Source organism: Sus scrofa, chromosome 3, assembly GCF_054392235.1.
Source record: "Sus scrofa isolate SSC_HxYL_T2T_F1_AM1 chromosome 3, Sscrofa_HxYL_maternal_Yorkshire_Landrace_v2.0, whole genome shotgun sequence".
In the NCBI taxonomy this organism is placed as follows: Eukaryota; Metazoa; Chordata; class Mammalia; order Artiodactyla; family Suidae; genus Sus; species Sus scrofa.
In genome coordinates, this window is record NC_139385.1 from 108,492,689 (window position 1) to 108,515,960 (window position 23,272).

Consider the following 23,272-nt stretch of genomic DNA (forward strand, 5'->3'; position numbering starts at 1 on the left):
ACACTTCTATAACTTCAAAAAGTTCTCCCGTGCCCCTTTGAGGATAATCTCTCCATCACCTTGGAAATTTCCACTGGGGCTCTGCAATCACAAGCCCGACTAGTATCCATGAGGATGTGGGTTTGATTCTTGGCCTCACTCAGTGGTTAAGGATCTGGCATTGTGGTGAGCTGTGGGGTCGGTTGCAGGCACAGATCCCACGTTGCTGTGGCTGTGGCCGGCAGCTGTAGCTCTGATTCGATCCCTAGATGGGGAACCTCCATATGCCACAAGCGTGGCCCTAAAAAGCAAACCAAACAAAACAAAAAAAAAAACTCCATCACCTCTAGACTTAACACTCATGGGCCATCAGCAGTTTTGCCTTTTCTTGAACTTCATGTGCATAGAATCATTTAGTATGTACTCCTTTGCATCTGGCTTTTTAGCATCAATGTTTTAGAGATCCAACCATATTGTATTTATCATCAATTTGTTCCTGTTTATTGCTTCCATGGCTTTTAAAAATATCAAGCCCTAACAGATCTGGAAGAATGCGGAGGCAATGCCCAAAAAAAGTTTAGGCTTATGTAAAGCACACATCACGAGCTTACCCATACATGTCCATTAAAAGCGTAATAAAGTCAGGGAAAAGTATTTTCCCACAAGACTGACTTCAAACATACTGACAGAAATCACCCTTTTTACTTCAGCAAAGAAGCCCAGGAATAAAATAACTGCTCTTTCTAATCTCAATAGTTTTTCAACTAACAATGACAATAAAATAAGTTCAGGGCTACATGATTTTACTTCTAGTTCTTTATCCTCTCCTCCATCGTAAATAAATGGCTCCAGATTATAAAAAGTGAAGGAAAAAAAAAATCACGACAGCAAGTTTCATGAAGCTTTCGGAGAATATTTATTTTGTACGTTTGATTATCTGATTATTTATAGTGCTATATTGATGGGAGGTAGGTGAAGCGGAACAGAACATGACTTTAAAGTATAGTCATGGTGCTAATGCTATGAAAAGCATTTCATAGTATTGAAAGTGAATTTACTTTTACCCTGGAGCATGGGTGTGTAGTATAAACAACTTATCTAGAATGCTTCATACAGAAGATGTTTTTCAAGATATAATAATAACCGTATCAGTACAAATATTACCAATATTCCTGGAAAAAAATTCAGACACTGATGATGTGCTTGGTAGATTCAACTCCTGCTTAAAAGAATTACCCCATACACCAGTCTGTCCTTAAAAAGGAGGCTTCCCGAGACAAGATACTTTGTGGCACTTTACACTAAGGCCTCCTTCCCTGAAATTCTCAATGTTTCTGCTGACTTTCTAAACACTGGAAATCAAAACACTCACAATCATTCACATTCATTCTTTTTTCCTTCAGCCTCCTAAATTCAAGAGGGAAGTGGGCCTCCCAAAACCATAATTAAGCTTCAACCCAAAACACAGCATCTGCCCTCTGATCCAATCTCATCGCTGCAGCTGACTTTTAGTCTAGATTTTAATCATTAAGCTTGGCTGTTGCACATATCTCTTCAAACATAACTAAAATTTTCACTTATGCCCCCACACCACCTTCATATTCCAATCTAACTACTTATATTAACTCCCCTATTCATAACTTCTCTTTTAGTAACCTGGGCTAGAAACCGTTACTCTTTTACATAAATCCAACCATGACACACCAAGTCACCACGTCTCATCAAAACCTTCCTTTTCAGTGTTTCACTTATCCATCATAATCTGGAGCAACATCACCTATCATCTGGATTCTCTAACTACCTCCTAACTGGTCTCCTTGAATTCAATCTCCCCTTCCTTCAATCCACCCTGCAGATTACCACCAACCCGATTTCCCAAAAACTTACCTTAACTGTCCCCAGAAGACATAGTTGCTTCTCACTCCCCAGATGAAATTAAGTACAGTCTGGAACCTTCTTCACTAACCTGCCGTAGCGAGGCCAAATATATCAGACTCATTCCCACCTAAGAGCCAATTTGTCCTACCTCTAATTGGGCCAAACAAATCATTCGAGGTGCCTATGAAATAATACCTCCTCCTTGATGCCTTCCCCAACCCTTCACCCCATCTTCTCACCACTCCTCTGCAACTATCCATTCCTTTTGACATTTTTGCCTTCATTATCCCCTCATCCCCTAACTTGGGATGGTGGCACCTAGGAAGTACTGAGTAAAATACACATTAAGAGACACTTCTATGCAGATCAATCAGTGTGAAACATCACATTAACAAAGTGAAGACTCAAAACTATATGATTATCTCCATAGATGCAGAAAAAACTTTTGATAAAATTCAACATCCATTTATGATAAACACTCCTCAGAAAGTGGGCATAGTTCAACATAATAAAGGCCACATATGACATACCTCAACATAATAAAGGCCATATATGGCAAAAATACAGCTAACATCATACTCAACGGTAAAAAGCTGAAAGCATTTCCTCTAAGATTAGGACAAGACAAGGATGCCCACTCTCACCACTTTTATTCAACATAGTTTTGGAAGCCCTAGTCACAGCAGTCAGAGAAAAAAAAAGACATAAAAGGAATTCAAATTGGAAAGGACAAAGTAAAACTGTCACTGTTTGCAGATGACGTGATACTATACAACAAAAATCCTAAAGGTGCTAGCAGAAAACTACTAGAACTCATCAGTGAATTTGTTAGTTAAGATTCAAAATTAATATTCAGAAACCTACTGCATTTCTATACACTAACAATGAAACGTCATAAAGAGAAATTAAGGAAATGATCCCCTTTATTATGGCATCAAAAAGAATAAAATATCCAGGAAAAACCTATCTAAGAAGGTAAACAACCTATACTTCAAAAACTTTAAGACAATGATGAAAGAAAGTGAAGATGACAAAAACAGATGGAAAGATATACTGTGTTCTTGAACTGGAAGAATCAATATTGTTAAAATGACCATACTGCCCAAGGCAATCTACAGAGTCAATGGAATCCCTATCAAACTACCAATGGCACTTTTCACAGAACTAGAACAAAAAATTTTACAATTTGTATAGAAACACAAAAGACCCCAAATAGCCAAAACAATCTTGAGAAAGAAGAATGGAACTGGGGGAATCACATTCCCTGACTTTATACTACAGTCATCAAAACAGTATGGTACTGGCACAAAAAGACATACGTATCAATGGAACAAGACCAGCCCAGAAATAAACCCATGTACTTACGGTCAACTAATCTATGACAAAGGAGACAAGGATACACAATGGAGAAAAGACAGTCTCTTCAACAAGAAGTGCTGGGAAGATGGGGCAACAATATGTGAAAGAATGAAATTAGAACATTCTCTAACACCATATACAAAAATAAACTCAGAATGGATTAAAGACCTAAATGTAAGGCTGAATACTATAAAACTCCTAGAGGAACACATAGGCAGAACACTCCGACATAAATCACTGCAACATACTTTTTTGGATCTGTCTCATAGAGTAATGAAAATAAAAACAAAAATACAGGTTACCTAATTATTTTTGCACAGCAAAGGAAACCATCAACAAAACAAAAAAAGATGGACTGCAAGAAAATATTTGCAAATGATGCTACCAACAAGGGATTTATTTCCAAAATATACAAACAGCTTATACAGCTTAATATAAAAAAACAAAAACAAAATCAAAACGATGCCATCAAAAATGATCAGAACCCAGAGTTCCCGTTGTGGTGCAGCAGAAATGAATCCAACTAGGAACCATGAGGCTGCAGGTTCGATCCCTGGCCTCACTCAGCGGGTTAAGGATTCAGCATTGCTGTGAGCTGTGGTGTAGGTCGTGGACGTGGCTTGGATCCCGCGTTGCTGTGGCTCTGGTGCAGGCCAGCAGCTACAGCTCTGGTTACCCCTAGCCTGGGAACCTCCATATGCTGCAAGTGCGGCCCAAAAAATAAGACAAAAGGAAAAAAAAAAATCAGAACCTAAATAGACTTTCTTCGAAAAAGACACAGATGGCCAACAAGCACATGAAAAGATGCTCAATATCTCTAATTAATAGAGAAATGCAAATAAAAATTACAAGGTACGGCCTCACACTAGTTAGAATGGTCATCATTTTAAAACTTACAAATAACAAATGCTAGAGAACCTGTGGAGAAAAAGGAACCCTCCTACATTGCTGGTGGGAATGTAAACTGGTGCAGTCACTAAGAAGAACAATATAGAGGTTCCTTAAAAAACTAAAAATCAAGAGTTCCCATCATGGCACAGTGGTTAACGAATCCGACTAGGAACCATGAGGTTGTGGGTTGGATCCCTGCCCTTGCTCAGTGGGTTAACAATCCAGCGTTGCCATGAGCTGTGGTATAGGTCGCAGACGAGGATCAGATCCTGCGTTGCTGTGGCTCTGGCTCTGGCGTATGCTGGCAGCTACAGCTCCGAATCAACCCCTAGCCTGGGAACCTCCCATATGCCGCGGGGGAGTGGCCCAAGAAATGGCAAAAAGACAAAAAATTAAATTAAATTAAATTAAAAAAAACCCCAAAACTAAAAATCGAATTACCATATGATTCTGCAGTCCCACTCCTGAGCATATATTTGAAGAAAACTCTAATTAGAAAAGATATATGGAACCCAGTATTCATAGCAGCACTATATACAACAGCCAAGACATTGAAGCAACTGAAAGGTCCATCAACCAAGGAACAGATAAAGATGTGGTTTGGAATGGAATATGGAATGTTACTCAGTCATAAGAGAAGAATGAAATAATGCCATCTGCAACAACACGGATGGACCTAGAGATTATCATATTAAGTGAAGTCAGAAGAGAAAGACAAATATATGGTATCACTTACACGCGGAATCTTAAAAAAAGATACAAGTGAATTTACAAAACAGAATGACACAGACATAGAAAACAAAAGGTTACCAAACGGGATGGGGGAGGGCAGGCAACATAAATTAGGAGTTTGGGATTAACATATAGACACCACTATATGTAAAACAGATAACAAGGACTGACTCTATAGCACAGGGAACTATAGTCAGTACCTTGTGGAAAAGAATCTGAACTAGAATATATATAAATATAAAGTATATATATGTGTGTGTGTTTTATATATATATATAAAACAATCACTGCTAAAACTAACACATTGTAAATTTAGTATGCTTCAATTTTTTTAAAAAAGACGCTTGTTCAAGAAAATATATCCTAGTCAGCCATCCCAATATCATCTACTGTAACTTTTATTAAATACAAGTAGTTCTTGATTTCCAGCATTTTACTTTTGGTGTTTCACTAGCCAATTACACCCACTTTCCTGCAGAGAGATGGCACACTAACGAATTTACCACTTGGTTTGTTTCCAGGTGCTCAGCATAAAGTGTCCCCAACACGCCACCTCAGTCTAGGCTTTCAGCTCTTTTGGAGAACATCTTTGGCTCTAGGCTAGAATCCACTGAGCCTAGCTTTTCCTAGGAGTCCTTGAGGTTACAGTTAAGGAAAGTAGCAAGGGTAAACTGAGCAAAGGGAGGAATCTAAGGAGGAAAGGAAATATATACAAAAGATTGTTAATAAATCATCCTGTCCCCCCACATAACTAAGTATTCAGGCACTACCCTTCCAAGCATGCACTTCAATCCAAATATTTTGGGTTTGCTTTTTTTTTTTTTTTTCGGTCTTTTTGGGCCACCCACAGAATATGGAAGTTCCCAGCTAGGGGTCAAATCGGAGCTGCAGCTGCCGGCCTACACCAGCCACAACGCAGGATCTGAGCTGGATCCAAGCTGCATCTGTGACCTACACCACAGCTCAGGGCAATGCCAGATCCTTAACCCATTGAGTCAGGACAGGGATCGAGCCCACATCTTCATGGATGCTAGTCAGATTCGATAACCGCTGAGCCACGATGGAACTCCTGTTTTGGGTTTTTTTTTTTGTTTTTTGTTTTGCTTTTTATAGGGCCGCACCTGTAGCATACGGAGGTTCCCAGGCTAGGAGTTGAATTGGAGCTGTAGCTGCTGGTCGACACCATAGCTCACAGCAACACCAGATCCTCAACCCATTGAGCAAGGCTAGGCATCGAACCTGCATCCTCATGGATAGTCAGATTTGTTTCTGCTGAGCCACGAAGGGAACTTCCAGAGTTATTTTAAAACAGTCTTTAGGTTAAATATTTAATATGCCTTTTTATAGACACAGCATCTAATTCCACAAACCTCCTAAACATAATTAATAAAAACACTACCATTCTAATGGCAAAGTAAATCCAAATTTATGCTTATAAGGTTTTGTCATTAAAAAAAAAAAAGGAAAATTGAAAATCGGGCAAATGGTAACAGCGAATATACAAAAGGAGACATTCAAATGGCCAATGAACATGAGAATGTTCACCCTCATTAGTAATAGGAAAAAGCAAAATTAAAATCACAATGAAACATCATTTCTCTCTTTAGATTCAAGGGGAAAAAAGATTCTCAATATCAAATGTAGACAAGGATATAGAGCTGCACTGTCTGACAAAGCAGCTATTAGCCCCTTGTGACTAAGAATTTGAAATGTGGCTACTCCAAATTGAGATTTGTTGCTAAGTGTAAAACACATACTATATTTTGAGGATCTAGTAGAAAAAAGACAATGAAAAAAGTCTCATTTTTATTTTTTACAAACTGAAATACTTGTGATATACTACATTAAATCAAATATATCACTAAAATTAATTTCATCTTTTCTGTTAATGTAACTACTAGAAATTTTTATGTTGCATGTATAAGCAACATTATACTCACAGAGGACAGCACTAAGACTTATAGGGAGCAACAGAAACTCAAACATACCACTGGTGTGAGTATAAATTGGTATAGCCACCCTGGAGACAATTTTGGATACATGTAGGGAAGTTGTAAGATGAGACTAACCTACAACTCAGCACTCACACTCCTAACTTTGTGCTCTAGAGAAATTCTCACACATATATACAAAAGAAGATGTAAATTATGTCATGGCATGATTGTTTATAAACACAAAAATAATTCAAATGTCCGTCCAAAGACTCTAGACAGAATGTGTTAAAATCACACAATGGGATACGATGCAACACTATTTTTCTAAAAAAGGAACAGAGCAAGAAGGAAGCACTCTGCAGAAATGTTAAGTGAAAAAAGCTAATTGTATAAAAAGATATTCCATATTTAATAATGTATGAAAATTATAAAATCTCTTTAAACAGTCCTATATGCTATTTACACATAGATAAAACACAGATACATACACAAAATACATAGATGTGAGGGTATGCACAAAATTCAAGATAGTGGGAAGAAAGGCTGGCATCCAGGAAGATTACAGAAGGGCTTCAACTATACAGCAGTGCTCTATACCCTAAACTAGGCTAGGTGGTGGGTACTCTGGTGTTCATTATGCTAACTTTTTATGTCTGAAATATTTGTTTTTAACATGATTTTGTATACCACGTATAGCACTAAAACTGGGTATACTTTATGGTTTGGGGGACATAAGCAAAAACTTGACAATTTCACAACTGTGAAAAGCAGTTATACTTTGAATAATATCAGGATGCAGGAGAGGCAACACATACACACCAAATGTATAAACACCAATTTTACACCACTATCGATATAATGAGAAAAGGGGACTAATATAAATCAGAGGTCAGTAAACTTATTCTTTAAAGAACCAAACAGTAAATGCTCATGCCTTTGCAGGGCCAGATGGTTTCTGTTAGAACTGCTCAAATCTGCCATAGTAGTGGGAAAGCGGCCATAGACAGTATGTGAACAAATGAGCATGTTTACAAAAACAGGTAGCAGACCAAATTCGGACAATGAGCTATGGTTGAGAACACCTGTCTAGATCCATCTTTAAAAGAGAAATTGGTAAATCCATTAAGTGAAAGACTGAAGGAGAAATGGATTTCTACGGTAACAAAATATGCCATGAATTATCCAGTAATCACAAAAGAGAAAATGTTTCTTATCCATAGAGACATGTAGCAATGACCACCTTAACCCAGTGACCAATCTTAGTACCACTAATAGTGTGACAACAAGCAATCATTGTGTACCTCCTGCTGTGATGTACACAAAGCGGCACCACCTATGAAGAATCCTGGCCAAATGTTAACCTGAATGTAATAGTCTTTAGCTTGAACTCAAGAGCTTACAGGAGACAAAGAATTAAGTTTTAAACAAGACCTCAAAGAAACAATCAAATTCTGAATACAGGAGGTTTTACAAGATAATTGGTATTGACTTCAGAAATAATCATTTTTTTAAAAATGGTGTTTAAATTTAAAAGAGAATGGAGGAGTTCCCGTCATGGCTCAGTGGTTAACGAATCCGACTAGGAACCATGAGGTTGCGGGTTCGGTCCCTGCCCTTGCTCAGCAGGTTAAGGATCAGGCATTGCCGTGAGCTGTGGTGTAGGTTGCAGACGCGGCTCGGATTCTGAGTTGCTGTGGCTCTGGCATAGGCTACAGCTGCGATTAGACCCCTAGCCTGGGAACCTCCCTATGCCGTGGGGAGCGGCCCAAGAAATAGCTAAAAGACAAAAAAAAAAAAAAAGAGAGAGAGAGAGAATGGAGACATAACAGTAAATGCAAGGTAATGCAAGATCCTTCACTGGACCTTTGCGTGGAGGGAGGAAAACCACATAAGATGTTTGGGCTGGGGATTACATGACTTCTGCAAACTAGATAATTGTGTTATATATGATGATAATAATGTAAGTAGAAAGGAAAATGTCATTTTTGAAGATTCATACTTAAGTATTTAAAGATGAAGAGGCATGAGGTCCGTAATTTATTTTTAAATGGTTTGGCTAGATTATGAAGTAAATAAGGCGAAAATATAAAATACTGTTGAACTTAGGTGGTGGTATGTAGGAAACTCAGTGTACTGTTACAATGTTCCATAGGATTAAAATTTTTCATAACAAAGGGAGTTCCCCTTGTGGCTCAGCGGTTAACAAACCCGACTAGGATCCATGAGGATGCGGGCTTGATCCTGGCCTGTCTCGTAGGTTGAGAATCCAGCATTGCCGCGAGCTGTGGTGTAGGGTGGAGACACAGCTTGGATCCAGCTCAGATCCCACGCTGCTGTGGCTGTGGTGTAGGCAGGCAGCTCTAGCTTCGATTTGACCCCTAGCCTGGGAACTTCCAGATGCCACAGGTGCGGCCCTAAAAAGCAAAAAAAAAAAAAAAAATCAAAACAAAAAGGCCAGAATGCAGAATGCAGTAAGATTATTAAATTTTATTCCTTACTCTCCTTCACATATATTAAATTAATCCTAAATTTCCACATAAGTTCTCAAGGTCACACATCAAAACTGACCTAAAAGAAACTTTCCTAACCTTCGCAACCCAGCTGTTTTTTCTTTCAAGCATCTGATTTCTAAAAGTGACAAAACCCGACTTTTTTTTCTTTTAAGGATCTCATTTCTAAAAGTGAGACCAAGGCAAATTACAAGCTAAGGACAATCTAATTATATTGTTATTTGATTTTTATACATCCTAGAAAGATTCTAAGATTACCTATAATTAAATATATTCGAAATATACCTATAATTCCTTTACAGCATTTTTACTTTTTACCTTGTATAACTCATACCACGTTTACTCAGATAATCTTCATCCCCAAAGTGTCTACACTAGCAGACAATATTTATTAAATAAAAATTGAACAGTAAGAAATTTGTGTTCACATCTTTAACAACTTAAGCATCAAGTCCTTGAGAAGGAATATAAAACTTCCTCCCCTCTTCCTACTCCCTATTCTCGTCCCCCAAAAGATACTGTTTTTAACGGGAAAATTCATTCAGCAAATATTTCTAGATTATAACATAGACAGATGGATAAAACTGCATACAAAACTAACCCAGTTGTCTTTATGTAGCTTACACTTCAGTAGAAAAATGACAATCTTAAAGAGTAAAAAGGACCTCAAGACATCATATGGTCCAGCCCTCTGCCTTAACTCAAAAATACTACATTACAGATTAAGGCCACTAAATCCAAGAAAGAATAAGTAACTGCCAAAGTCACAGAGATCATTAAGAGGTTCAGTGGGAACCTCAAACTGGGTCCTCTGCCTCTGGATTTACTTTATCTCAATTAGGAGTAGCAGCAACAGCAGTTACAGCACAGGAGAGAGCACTCAAATGCTAATGATTATAACGTTCCAGGGCTCTGTCGTAATGACTTTATGCAGAATGTCCCAATCCAAAGGTTTTATGAAATATCCTGACTTTACAAACAAGTAAACTGAGACTAGGAAACATTAAGTACTTGCTTTAAGTTATCCACCTAGAGTGGTGGAACAGGGATGCAAATCCAAATATTCCAACTTCAGAGTCAATGCTTCCAATCACCTTCCTCCTTTTGGAACTTTTCCCAGAAACAACCTACTCCAAGTACAAAGGCTTCTTACACTTAATATACTTGTGCAAACATGTGCAAGTAAACAGTGCTTAGCATCCCACAACATTACCTGAAAGCAGAGTGTAACAAAAATTCGGAAGTATGTATCTAAATCTTCTGAAAAGATGCCTGCCTCATGCACATTTGTGAAACAGTTATTCTCACCTAGGTCTGTGGATATAGAACAGCTTCCATTTATAGGAACTAAGAAGAATTTTATCATTATCAAAGGCACTACTCTCAAATAACAGAGGTTAAGGTCTAAAAACATACTCTTTTACTGTCATCATGGTTTGGCCCACACATCTGACCACCTTTCAAATATAATCCTGAAGCTACTGCTATCTAGCATCCATCCCCCAAACTTTGTTAGCCAAAATATCAGATAGCCAATTAACCATCACACTTGTTTTTACCTGTTAGATCATTTTCAGTACTCTTAAAAAACCGCAGGGTTGGAGTTCCCGTCATGGCTCAGTGGTTAGCGAATCCAACTAGGAACCATGAGGTTGCAGGTTCGATCCCTGGCCTTGCTCAGTGAGTTAAAAGATCGGGCGTTGCCGTAATCTGTGGTGCAGGTTGCAGAGGTGGCTCGGATCCCAAGTTGCTGTGGCTCTGGTGTAAGCCCGCAGCTACAGCTCTGATTCAACCCCTAGCCTGGGAACCTCCATGTGCCTCGGGAGCAGCCCAAGAAATGGCCAAAAACAAACAAACAAACAAACAAACCGCAGGGTTGGGGTTATTCAAGCCAGTTCTATAATTAACTATGCATCCCTACTCCTTTATTTATTTTTTTTTTAATTTTTTAGGGCCACACCTGAGGCGTATGGAAGTTCCCAGGTTAGGGGTTCAATCAGAACTGCAGCTGAGCGAGACCAGGGATCAGACCTGCATCCTCATGGATGCTAGCTGGGTTCGTTAACCACTGAGCCACGATAGAACTCCAAAGTTTTTTTATTATGTTTTTCGGGCCCTACTCCTTTATATTCAAAATATACTTTATACTTCACTCTGCAACTTGGCCATATAATATTATATATACAAACAAACAAATGACCCACCTACATGAATTTGACATAGGACGATCATAAAGTTGGAAAACACATATTATTTTAACATATTCTATAATATCAATAAACCATTTATTGCGTATGTATCTGTGTGGCAGAAAAAGCAGCATGCATCAAAAGCACAACAGCAAATAACCTCAACTAAAATATAAATCTATTGCTGAGAAAAAAACTCAAGATGTAGAATAACAGCAATACATTCTAAACCAACAGCGATCCTCACAAATCTCTACTTCCCTTACAAACTAGAGTTAGATTTTATAAAACAAAATGAAAGTACAACTGAAAACTATTGTGTATTAAACTAAAAGTTATCATTTCACTTTCACATTTTGATTCAAAACACTCCAGAACAGCTAAATAGAAATTAAACTCAATTTCCTTAAATTTAGAGCCTATAACCACCCAAGCTTTAATGAATCTGAATTATATAAACAAATCCAGTTATAAGAGATAATTTAAGAAATCAAGTTAAGGTTGCTCTTGTTTTGTTTAATCTAAAAATACAGGCACTCAAAGATGTCCAAAACTTGAATAGCTTAATGAACCTGGTCTGAATTACAGTACTGAATTTAATATATTCAAAAGTTCAAGTTCTTTTGCACATCAGCGTTTTGATAAAAGTGATAAATACAGTTACACAAATACATTAAAAGTGAAACCAGTAATTTGAAGGCTCATTCGAGTGCTACAAAGGAGGTCTCTTAGGTCATGAATGGAACTAGTGTTCATTTTTATATTGGGGCACTGGAATAAACACAAGTTGATTTGCTTTAAAATAAAAAAAATCAATCTCAATTCACTGCAGCAAACATGATCACATGAGACACTGACTCGATGACTCACGAATGAAAGCAAAGGACCATTATGCATTAAAATAAAAACAAACATCAAAGGTCTCTCCTGCTTATCTTAAAAGCATTCGATGTTTGTGTAAACTCAAGAGACATCTTTACTAAACTGGATCATCACCAGCAAAGCTACCAGATTAAGCACCTAAGCACCTAGTTCATCTCTAAATTCAACAGGATAACCTTATGGAGAAAATTCTGATGCAGGAAAACAAAGGCACAACTTCAAGTGAAAACGCCACATTTATGGAATTAAAGGAAGCAGTGACAATATACAGACAATTTGAGCACAATAAACTAGAGATGGACTGGCTCCATCAGCTATCTTCAGCAGAACTGTCAAATAACCAGAGACAGATCAGCAGTCACAAATCAGTGACAATATGTCCAGACACGAGTGGCCAGTCACTTACCTTTCAGTTATATTCACAAAAGAAGAGAAACAATAGGGTCTTTTCCAAACATAATAACAACATATATTTTACAGGTACATCCCAAATTATTTAAACCAGACTTGCTCAAAGTCTTGTTTACCCTTTTCCCACTAGCCCATCTTCTCTCCCATTCAACAACTCCTCTGTTCAAGGTTGGACAGTAAACGGTGTTTCCCCACCTTCCCTAATGCTTAATGTAGGGATTTCTTTTTTATCGATGGCTCACTTTTTAATCTTAGGTATGACAGTATTTCCCCTTTCTACTTCCTCTTTTCATATTCCAGTTTTTGTCCAGTTACAGAAAAACTCTTTCCTCTCCCATTAAAAATAGTCAAGCTCTAATCATAGCTTCTATGCAAAGTGTAAACAACCATACACCCCAAATTTCCCACTCATAATTTAAGCCATCCACAAAGGGAGCGTAGTTGTAATGTAAATTGCGGAAAAGTGTTTGTTATCAGATCTTAAGATCCGAGGGCAGGGATTCTGCTTTGTTGGGCCTCCAGTCTAGAATGGACCCCTTCATATCAGAAGGCACCCAATCAACACAAGGGTAACGGGGGGGGGGGGGGGGGTAGCCTACAGACTAAATACTATTTAGCTATACTGAATTTTTAACTTCTCAGTGTGTTGGTAGCTTAAAGTAAAAGTAATAGGAAGCCTCTCATCTAAACTTGATCTCTCATATATTCTATCAGAGTTGCTGTAAGTTTACTTCCACTTTCTAAGAGACTAAAAAAAGAAAAGGGCCACCTGTGTTCGATAATGCCTGTTTGTTAACTTAGAGGTGATTGCTTTAACCAGAAAAGGGGGGGGGGGAGGGACTCTTTGCCAAGACAGCTTAAGCACCCATGAGTAATATGGACACTCCTAGATTTTCCTACTCATTAGAACACCTATTAACCACCCCTTTTCAATGTCAGGAGTGCACTTATACACACCTACATCAAGAAAATGCAATTACACTTGAGAATCAGTGCCATTGCTCTCAAGCTTTTACAAGTGCTTTGAAATCCTTCAGAACTTCACAAATTTATCAAACCTACTTCTCAGGTGTGTACATACCTAGCAAACAAAATCTGCTCACTTGGCTTTTTTCTTATATTACAAATTTGGTTATACCTAAAAACATAAGCACCTTTTACAACAGTTTTCCATGAAGGAAAGGATTTTTCGTGTTTCTTTCACAGCCTGTTTTGAAATGGAGGTCACTCTAGAGAGACAAAAAGCACAGCAGTACCGCAGATAAGTCTGGTCCTCCCTATGTCACAGCCAGTAATTGCTCCCACCTCTAAGAATAAGACAAGTTCCTTCACATTAAATAGATGTCTTCCACCTGTAAACATCAGACTATGTCCTAGTAGATCTTGTTTTGTTCAAAAGGATGCAAAACAAGTTTTCCAACTAGTGTTATGTTTTGAAACTTTAAGACCTTTAATTTTCAAGAAATAAATTAATTTAAAGCTGGTAAATACAATCTTGATATTCCAACATAGTCCAAAAGACAACTTCGAGTCCATTTTTAGCAAGTTAATATTAACCTATTTATTAGGTCATAAAAGCTTTATATTGGCAAACTGGGCTTTAATTGTTACACACCATGTTAAATATCTAAATATGTGAACCAGTTAAAATACAATTGATTGCTAAACCCCTGGGTTCTTATATAAGTTAATACAAATATCAACATCTGATATTGTAGATGTGCTCACAAGTTAGTTGTAGCACAAGAAAGAAAAAAATTCCCTAGAGAAATCCTGTGTCATGACTTCCCATAATTCACAGAAAAAATGTTTATGTCTGTTACTGACATTGAGCTTAAGGGGAAAAATAAAACACCCTGAAAACTTAAAAAAAAAAGATGAGCTACCAGATGGTAGCTGTTTCCTAGCTTGATACTAAAAAATAAAAGCCAAATCTCAAAATCTTCATAAAGTCTAAGAAATCAAACAGTAGGTAGAAAGCTTTATAACATTAACACGAATTCAGTGAAGACTAATTTTTATAACACAGATTCAACTACCTGATCAAATCACTCAAGTTAGTCGAAATAGTGGTGATCTGGTTTGGAGACAAACGAGAGAGAAAGAATGTTGAAAAATGTAACTCAAATCAAATCTACACCAGGAGGTTACATCACCTGAGAAATGTTTCATTTGAAAAGAGATTCCAACATGGCTAATCAGAGATATTAGCATACTTAAATTAGTTTAAAAGACTGAAAGTTATTTTACTGTCAATCAATGTTTTGGATATAAAGAAGTATTGCCAACAACCAAAAAAGGATGAAAACATTATGAAACACATGTATCTTTTCTTCAACTATACTTGCTAAATCAGCTGCTAGAGGGGATGAAGAGCTGTCAGTTTACAAGCTTTATGACGGTCAAGCAAAAACTATAAAAATCAGCATTCCCCAATTCTACATTATTTTACCTTCACTGTTTGGTCTGAGTACAGAGAGTGAGATGGGAAGCAGTCCAGATTACACTTCTGAGTTTTACCCAATTCTAGGACTCTTATCTCATATTCCCCATTAATCAGTCCTCCTAGTTCATAATTCTGCTGATGGGACATATAAGATACATTCTACAATAAAATTTTAAAGTTGCTAATATACACAGCAATATTTGGTTTTAAAGTCCTAAAATTAATTCCCTGAGGAAAAAATTAAAAGAATCAAGTACAATGTGAAAAAATCTCTGAAAAATCCACATTCCCCCAAATTCTCTTACCACTGATTTTAATTTTATTAAGCTAAGTATTACCTGAATAAATTTTGCTATGAGAATTTTAAAATTTAAAAGACATTTTAACTCAGAACTCTGATACCATCCGTTGTTTCCCAACTATTTTTGCTTAAAATCAGTCAACTGTGAAAGGCATATTTCACCAAAAAAAGGAAATACTATGTCATATTTTACTAAGTTAATTTTACCCACTTTATTAATATCTTATGAAGGACTACTACAGTGTCAGAATTATACTATTTTACTATTTTCTATACTAGATAATGTCAAAATGTACTTTAAATGAATTGTATATAATACACAAATGTTCATATAATGTAGACAACATGTATAACTAACACCAATGAATGTGGGGGAAAAAAACATTCACTCCCAGAAGCATGTGCAATCAAAGAAATGTTTACCAATCCCTCTCTACAAGGGCATGTTTGCAATCCTTCCAATATTGGCTCAGCCAGTCTTTAATGAAACTCCACCATTGCTAAATACCACTATGGCAAATTCTACTCTTCCAAGAATACCAAGAGATAGTCCATCAGCATCACATTTTCATTTAAAAGACCCCATTAAAAAATGTCTAAGAAAGTAAACATTCAATGAGAGCTACTTTTTCTGACCTCCTCAACTTGTGAATCAGGTGTTCTTAGAAGCACAGCTGTTCAGACACTACAGCATTCCTTCAAATGATGTAATCCTAAGGGATTTGGTAATTATATGTGAATTACTAACAGAAAAGAGTATTTACTAATCTATCAGACAAACTGAAAAAGTTTTCAACTATTCCTGGAGCCTTCATAGAAATCAGACACCCAGCATAAGAAAATAGATGTTGAAAACTCTACTAGTCACTTTTAAGAGAATAATCACAACATGAACAAATTCAAAGGATAATGTACAAGAAACTGGGGAAATGTTAACTAACGGGTAGGAAAGATCAAATAAAAATACTATTCCCATGTTGACAATGCAATATAAAGAATCACTGCAGAAACTGTATTAAGACTTTATAAAGAGCAAAAATAAACGAAGAGGAGAAAACACAACTGCCATAAAAAAAAAAAAAAAAAAGACACTGAAAGTAAGAAGTACAGTAAAAACCAGGATCATCCCTGAAAGAAAATCTGTTGACTAATAAAATCTGTTCTAAATACTAAATAAAAGTTCTATTGAAAGAATCCATTGCTCATTCAAGAAGCCTACTTAATTATTCTTTTTAAAAATTACCATTTTAACAGCATAACTTCAACTACATTTGTTTCTAGCCTGCACACTTGGAGAAGACTATAATAATTAAAATAACTTGTCTCATTATTTAGAAATGCTCTATTTAAAAGTAGGCCAACAATAGGAACTTTGCTATTGCACAATAGAGAGAGTAAATGAAATAATGTCTGTTAACACTATTGATGGCATGTTTCTCCATCTCCTAGAACATACTGACTTATTACACTGACTACCCTCAACAATTCACCACTTCTACGTCCATGCAGTAGCACAAATAAAATGAGTTCCTGTGTTAATCCCATAATAAACCTCGGTAATTCTCACATCACAGGAGTTGTAAACGTTTGTTAACAGAAAAAGAATGTTTTTCCCAAAATAGCTACATAACACTAAGACTACTCACATTCCTAAATAATCCTTTTACAAGACTCCCGCCAACTTTATTTTGATACATTAAACATGTGGAGCCTATTTTAAAAGGTCTTTAACACTGACTTCATCAAAACAGCTTCCTAGTTGTTCTTCTGATGTCTTCTTTCTCAAGTTTTCAAATTGTTTTTAAGCCAACTTGGATACTGATGAATGTGAGCCTCTATGAAACGCGAAAGAAGCCTTTTGCCAAACAAGATGGGCAAATGTTCTAGATCTGCTCAATCTGACATTAGAGGTCATGCGACTTGAAATATGAAATAACCATTTCCAACACTCCTTGAGCCCTTCATTTTAAAAATAACTTTAGGGCTATTTTCACACTCTCTGTTTAATAATATTTTTTAAAAGGATGTTAGGCTCGGTTAAATTATAAAAAAAAAAAATCGATCTGGCACTTAAAGCTGGTGAGTCTATTCTTCATGAGCTTCTGGTAGATCGGGGATACTGACGATAGCAGTTTCATTTAAGAGCTTCACTGGTAAAAAAGAATGACATTCAAAAAGGATAGCTGGGGAAGGCAAGGAAGAGAAGCCCGGAGTGGGCTAAGAGAAAGAGAAACGTTTTAAAGTCACTAAGGAGGAAAGAGGTAGTAAGACGCATAAACAGAAGAGCGAGAAAGATTTAACAAGGAAGTGAAGTAGAGCACAGAGGGCAGAAGCTAATGAGGAAAAGGTAGTGTTTTCAAATAGGCATGCACCAGGAAGGGACGAGTTAAGGCCTGGAGTAGCCCCAGCGCTTTCAGGTGGAAGAGATGCTCGCAAAGAACAGGGACAAGCAGTTTACTCCTAGGCGTTGAAGCAAACTAAAATTCCCTGCCCCAAGCCTCTCCCAACCTCGGCCCAGCGCGGAGGCGGTGGCTGGGGAAGGGGCCTAGCCAGGAGCCAGGCCCGGCGTTCGCTCCTCCGGGCTCCGCGGCCAAGGAAAAGAGGCGAGGATTAGGCGGGCAGAGGTTCGAGTCGTGGCTCAAAGGTACCCCGAATACGGTCCAGGGCCTTCGCGGTGCCTGGGAGCCGTTTCCCCTGCGGCGGGGCGCCCAGCGGCCTTACCTGGGGCGAGGGAGGGAGGGAGGTCTAGGGCGTCCGCTCGCGCCCGCCGCAGAGTCCCCCTGCTGCACTGAGCCCAGGCTTCCAACGGAGGCGCGACCCTGCCTCAGCCGACGGTTCCCCCTCGGGGTCTCGGCCACCGCCTCCGCCGCCTCCGGGGCTGTTTACACCGTCGGGCCCCGCACGCCGCCGCCGCCGCCGCTGCCGCCTTCTCTCCACCCTAGTGCCGTTGCCGATTCGGCCGCCGCCACCTCCTCCGCCGCAGCCTCGTCTCTCTGGAGCATCTTCCAGCCACCGAACCCTGAGAAACAGAGACTCCAGCCGCGCCGGCAGGAAACTCCCCCGCAACTGCTAGGGGGACGAGGCGGTCAAAGCACCGGCGGCTTTTCCGCCATTGAGCAGCAGCCGCTCCGCTCCTTCTGCAACCCCCTCCCCGCTCCCCGTTCCTTCCCCGCCCCTGGGCGAACCACGCCCCCAGCTCCCACCCACTGCGATGCCGCGCGGCCTCTCGCTGTACCCAGTTTGCTGGCAGGCCCGTCAATCAGCGCCCTCCCTCCCAGTTCCACAGCCCCGGTTCCTCGCTACTTAGTTTTCCCCGCCTACAATGCCCCGCCTCTGGGTTCCTAATTTCCCATTGGGCACCAGTGACCACCTTCAATTGGCAAGGTCAACTATCCATCAAACACCGCCCACTGAGTGGGACCCAACCTTTCTTTACCATTTACTTTATTCAGCCCCGCCTCTGCTATACCTCCCAGACGCCAGGGACCAACCCACCCTAACAGCCATAAGTAGAGACCGTTGTCAATCAAATAACGCCCACCTGCGCCCCGCCTCTCAAAGCCTGAGCCCTAACGATTTACTTTTCTTATTGGTCCAAAGGGTGGCCCAAAATCTCAGTCATTGGCTTTCTCTACATGTCTGTCACGGACCAATTTCCAAGTCCGTCACACCGGCTTTTTTTAAATGAACGCGCAAAAGGCGGGGAAGTATTCGAAAAGCGATTGGCTGGTCTTCGAAAACGGTCAAACCCATAGAGTCTGTGCGGACCCTTCTCGTTCAGTGAGGACCGTGCCCCTTTATTTTTGACCTGTAAGCCTTGCGTAAAGCAAACGCCATAAAGGAGCCAACGGGCTGTCCAATTATAGGTGTGGAGGCCTAGTCCCGCCTGGAATTGCAGGGGGTTGGCAGCTGATTGGCTAACAAAGTCCTACTAGGCCCTCATTGGAGGATATAAACGCCTCTCTTAGGCGTAAAGACTGGAAGGGATGGTGCAGGCGAGGACAAGAAGCGATCTAGGGAGAGGCGGTTGTTTTGCTTCAGCCGGCGGGTGGGGCGCACGCGGGAGAGGGAAACTCAGAAGGCAGGGCTCTGGAGGAGGGTGGGTGTTGCGGGGAGGGGAAAGGCCCGGATGTTCTCTAACAATGAAATCATCGCTGACCAATCAAAGCAGCTAAACTGGTATACCTGCCTGACCTGTCCCCAGAAGGGAAGAGAATGAGTTAGAGAGCGGGAAATTTTGGAGAGGCCAAAAAGCAACGTGAGAAAATGGGACAGGTGATTCCCTTGAAGATTCTGTGCTATTAGGGGTTATTTTATTCCTTCTAGGCCTGCACTGCCTGGCCTTCAGCCCTTGACATTTACGTGTTTTGTTTCACAGTCAACGTTGGTTTTAGAAACTCTCGGCCTAGTCTTTGATCTTCATTCGCTCTCACAGTTATTGAACGCCTGCTATTTGCCAGGCTCTGTACGTCGAGATGAAGTACACCAATAAATTAGCTATAAGATGATGGGTGCTATAACTGAAACGTGGAAGAGACGGCGGTTACCTAAAGGAGCTTTCCTACGAAGGAAGGCTTCACAGAGATACAGGATGAGTCTAGGATGAATGATTCAATAGGCAGATGAGGGAAGTGGACATGATCCCTTCAGCAATTGCATTAGACTAAAAGGCACTGCCAGGTTAATCTGCACTTCCACCAACCCCAACAAGAGAAAGAAAACTAAAGTGTACTGAAGGCATTCTAATACCTTGATCCATTTTTTAAAGCTGTTAAATTTTTCTTTAATATAACTGATGAAGTTAAATATATTTTAATGCAACAAAAAATTATAATGGGGAGTTCTCTGGTCGCTCAGAGGGTTAAGGATCCTGCATTGTCACTGGGGTGGCTCAGGTTCCAACCCCGGCCAGGAACTTCCATGTACCCTGGTATGGTCATTTAAAAAAAAAAAAAAATAAGTGTGAGTTCTCTTATGCCTACAAGAGATAAAATGTGTTACTAATAAAGTGCCGCTGGATTAGACAATGCCATTTCAACTATTTCCTTTCTGGAAAAGAGGACAATAGTAGTGTAAAAAACACAAGAGTGCCTATTTATAGTAGGCAAAAAAAAAAAAAGTCTTCTCAAGAAAGATCACAATTATGACATAGGTTAAGCTGTATAGTCATCACTGAAAAATGTTCACATCCAGAGTTTTTAAAAAGTGCAGTCTTGAACTAAGATAAACTTAAGTCTACCAATACCAAGACATAGTTTTAGGGACTTTTTATAGGTAAAGGAACCTCTCTTTCAATTGTAAATTGGTTTCAACCTGTTCTAAGGAGAGAGGAATAGTGATAAATGGTTAAGTTTGGCAACAAGTATGTTTTAGGCAGATGAAAGCATAATATGCATTACCGTATGATGCATCTTTCACGTAAGGAAAACGTGCTAATGAGATGTATACAGCACTTTTCAGGCACTTGACCTCAACTGGTAGTTAGGTTTGATGTTCAGATGTTTGTTTAATGAAAAAACATTAAATTATGTAGGACTTCAAGCCATGTTCCCACAGAACATCTGTGTTCCATAAGCTAAATCCACATGTTTCCTGCTAACATCAAATAATGCCATATACTCAATTCAGAGAAAAAAAATTAATAGATTAAAATTAACAGATTGAATTTTCTCAATTTTAAGCTTTTCCACAATAAATTACTCGTGTGAATACTAGGAGTAAAAAAACCTTGAAAGTGTGAAATTTTATGCCTAGACAATATTTGAAAATCTTAAACTGTTAATTAACTCAATATAATATACTGTTTATGGAAATATAGTTTGCACATATACTGCTTAGGAGTCATTTTTTATATTAAATTGATCCTAGCTCATATTACGGAATTTAATATATAGACATTTTAATTTTCATTCTGTTGTCCCTAAATGTGTTTGAAAACTACCACATCAATATCTGGCTCTAAAACTATCTTTGGATGGTAAAGAAATGCTTTCAGATATATTATTAAGGATTTTTTTCTTTCTTTTAGGACCACACCTGCTACCTATAGATGTTCCCAGGCCAGGAGTCCAGTCTGAGCTGCAGCTGCTGGCCTACATCACAGCCACAACAATGCAGGATCCAAGCCACATCTCTGACCTACACCACAGCTTGTGGCAATGCCCGATCCTTAACGCATTGAGTGAAGCTAGGGATTGAACCCACATCTTCATGGATACTAGTTGAGTTCTTAACCTGCTTAACCTTGAATTTCCTGCTGAGCCACAACAGGAAATTCAAGGAGAAGGTTCTATTCTAAAATTTTAAAAATACGGCAATATTCCAGTAGGGATGTTATTGATGTTCCCATTTTATTCTTGAATATTTAGCATATAGTTTAAGTATGCTGATATTAAGGATTCTTTATTTGTATGTATCACTATATTGCAATTTGGGAAAATTTTGCAATATACTTTCAGGCAGTTAGCTTTAAAATGAAACTGCAGTTCAGAGTTCCTGTCATAGCTCAGCAGAAATGAATCTGACTAGCATTCATGAGGATGCTGGCCTCGCTCAGTTTCTGTGAGCTGTGGTGTAGGCTGCAGATGTGGCTTGGATCTGGCATTGCTGTGGCTCTGGTGTAGGCCGGCAGCAACAGCTCTGATTAGACCCCTAGCCTGGGAACCTCCATATGCCTTGGGTGTGGCCCTAAAAAAAAAAAAAGGCAAAAATAAGTAAGTAAAAAGAACAAACATACAAAGCTATGTATGCACATGTACAAGCTGACATTATGCTATAGCGAAAAATTGTGTCCCCAATTTTATAGCCTAAACATTTTATTACATCTATTAAAGATATCATGCTCTGGCTGTAGGAGAGTTTTGGTAATTGTTATAAAGCATTGGTACAGAATTTTGTAGCCTAAATTGAAACAGATGCAAGAGCTTGGTTAGCAGCAGTTTTGAGTGATGGGCAGCCCTTGGACTGGAGCATGAAAGAAACATCATCATAATTATGTTTAGGATGCAAAGGCTAAGTCAAAGGAGCTGATCTGTTTCAGAGGGTATAAAACTTTGTAGCATGGAGTTCCCGTCGTAGCGCAGTGGTTAACGAATCCGACTAGGAACCATGAAGTTGCGGGTTCGGTCCCTGCCCTTTCTCAGTGGGTTGACGATCCGGCGTTGCCGTGAGCTGTGGTGTAGGTTGCAGACGAGGCCCGGATCCCGCGTTGCTGTGGCTCTGGCATAGGCCGGTGGCTGCAGCTCCGATTCAACCCCTAGCCTGGGAACCTCCATATGCGGGGGAGTGGCCCAAGAAATAGCAACAACAACAACAACAAAAAGAAAAGACAAAAAAAAAAAAAAAAAAACTTTGTAGCAAATAAGGTATAACAAAGTCTTCACAGTAGAAATAAAACATGTTCTAGAAAGAAACAGATATTCCTCTTGTTACTATATTGCATATAAATTGGTGAAATGGCTGCAGGCATAAAGGTGATACTTTTTTTTTTTTAATGAAAATGCCCTGAAAGAGAATTTAAACCTTATTCATACTTTTGCGTAAATTGATTTGAGCAGATAGTTTAAACTAAGACCTAACAGAATGTTTAGTTTAAGGGCTGTCATTGTTTGGGGGAGAAGGGCAAATTCAGGAAGAGGGCAATTGTCCTGACCATGTGAAGATGGCAGAAATAAAAACTAGATTGCAATCCAGCAGCATCAGAATCACCTAGGTTGACTGTTTCTGGGTCCATTCATATCTATAACATCAGAGACTCTGGG

The 23,272-nt window shown here is 39.1% G+C and overlaps 1 protein-coding gene across 2 annotated transcripts in view; it reads right to left on the bottom strand.

Moving 5' to 3' along the window:
* Positions 1–18,651, bottom strand: part of PPM1B (protein phosphatase, Mg2+/Mn2+ dependent 1B) — an 82,266-nt gene extending 63,615 nt beyond the window's left edge. For both annotated transcript variants that reach the window (XM_085019390.1, XM_003125179.5), the window contains exon 1: positions 18,234–18,651. The gene's annotated coding sequence lies outside the window, so the exon portion shown is untranslated. The remainder of the gene's footprint in view (positions 1–18,233) is intronic.
* Positions 18,652–23,272: the final 4,621 nt, after the last annotated feature.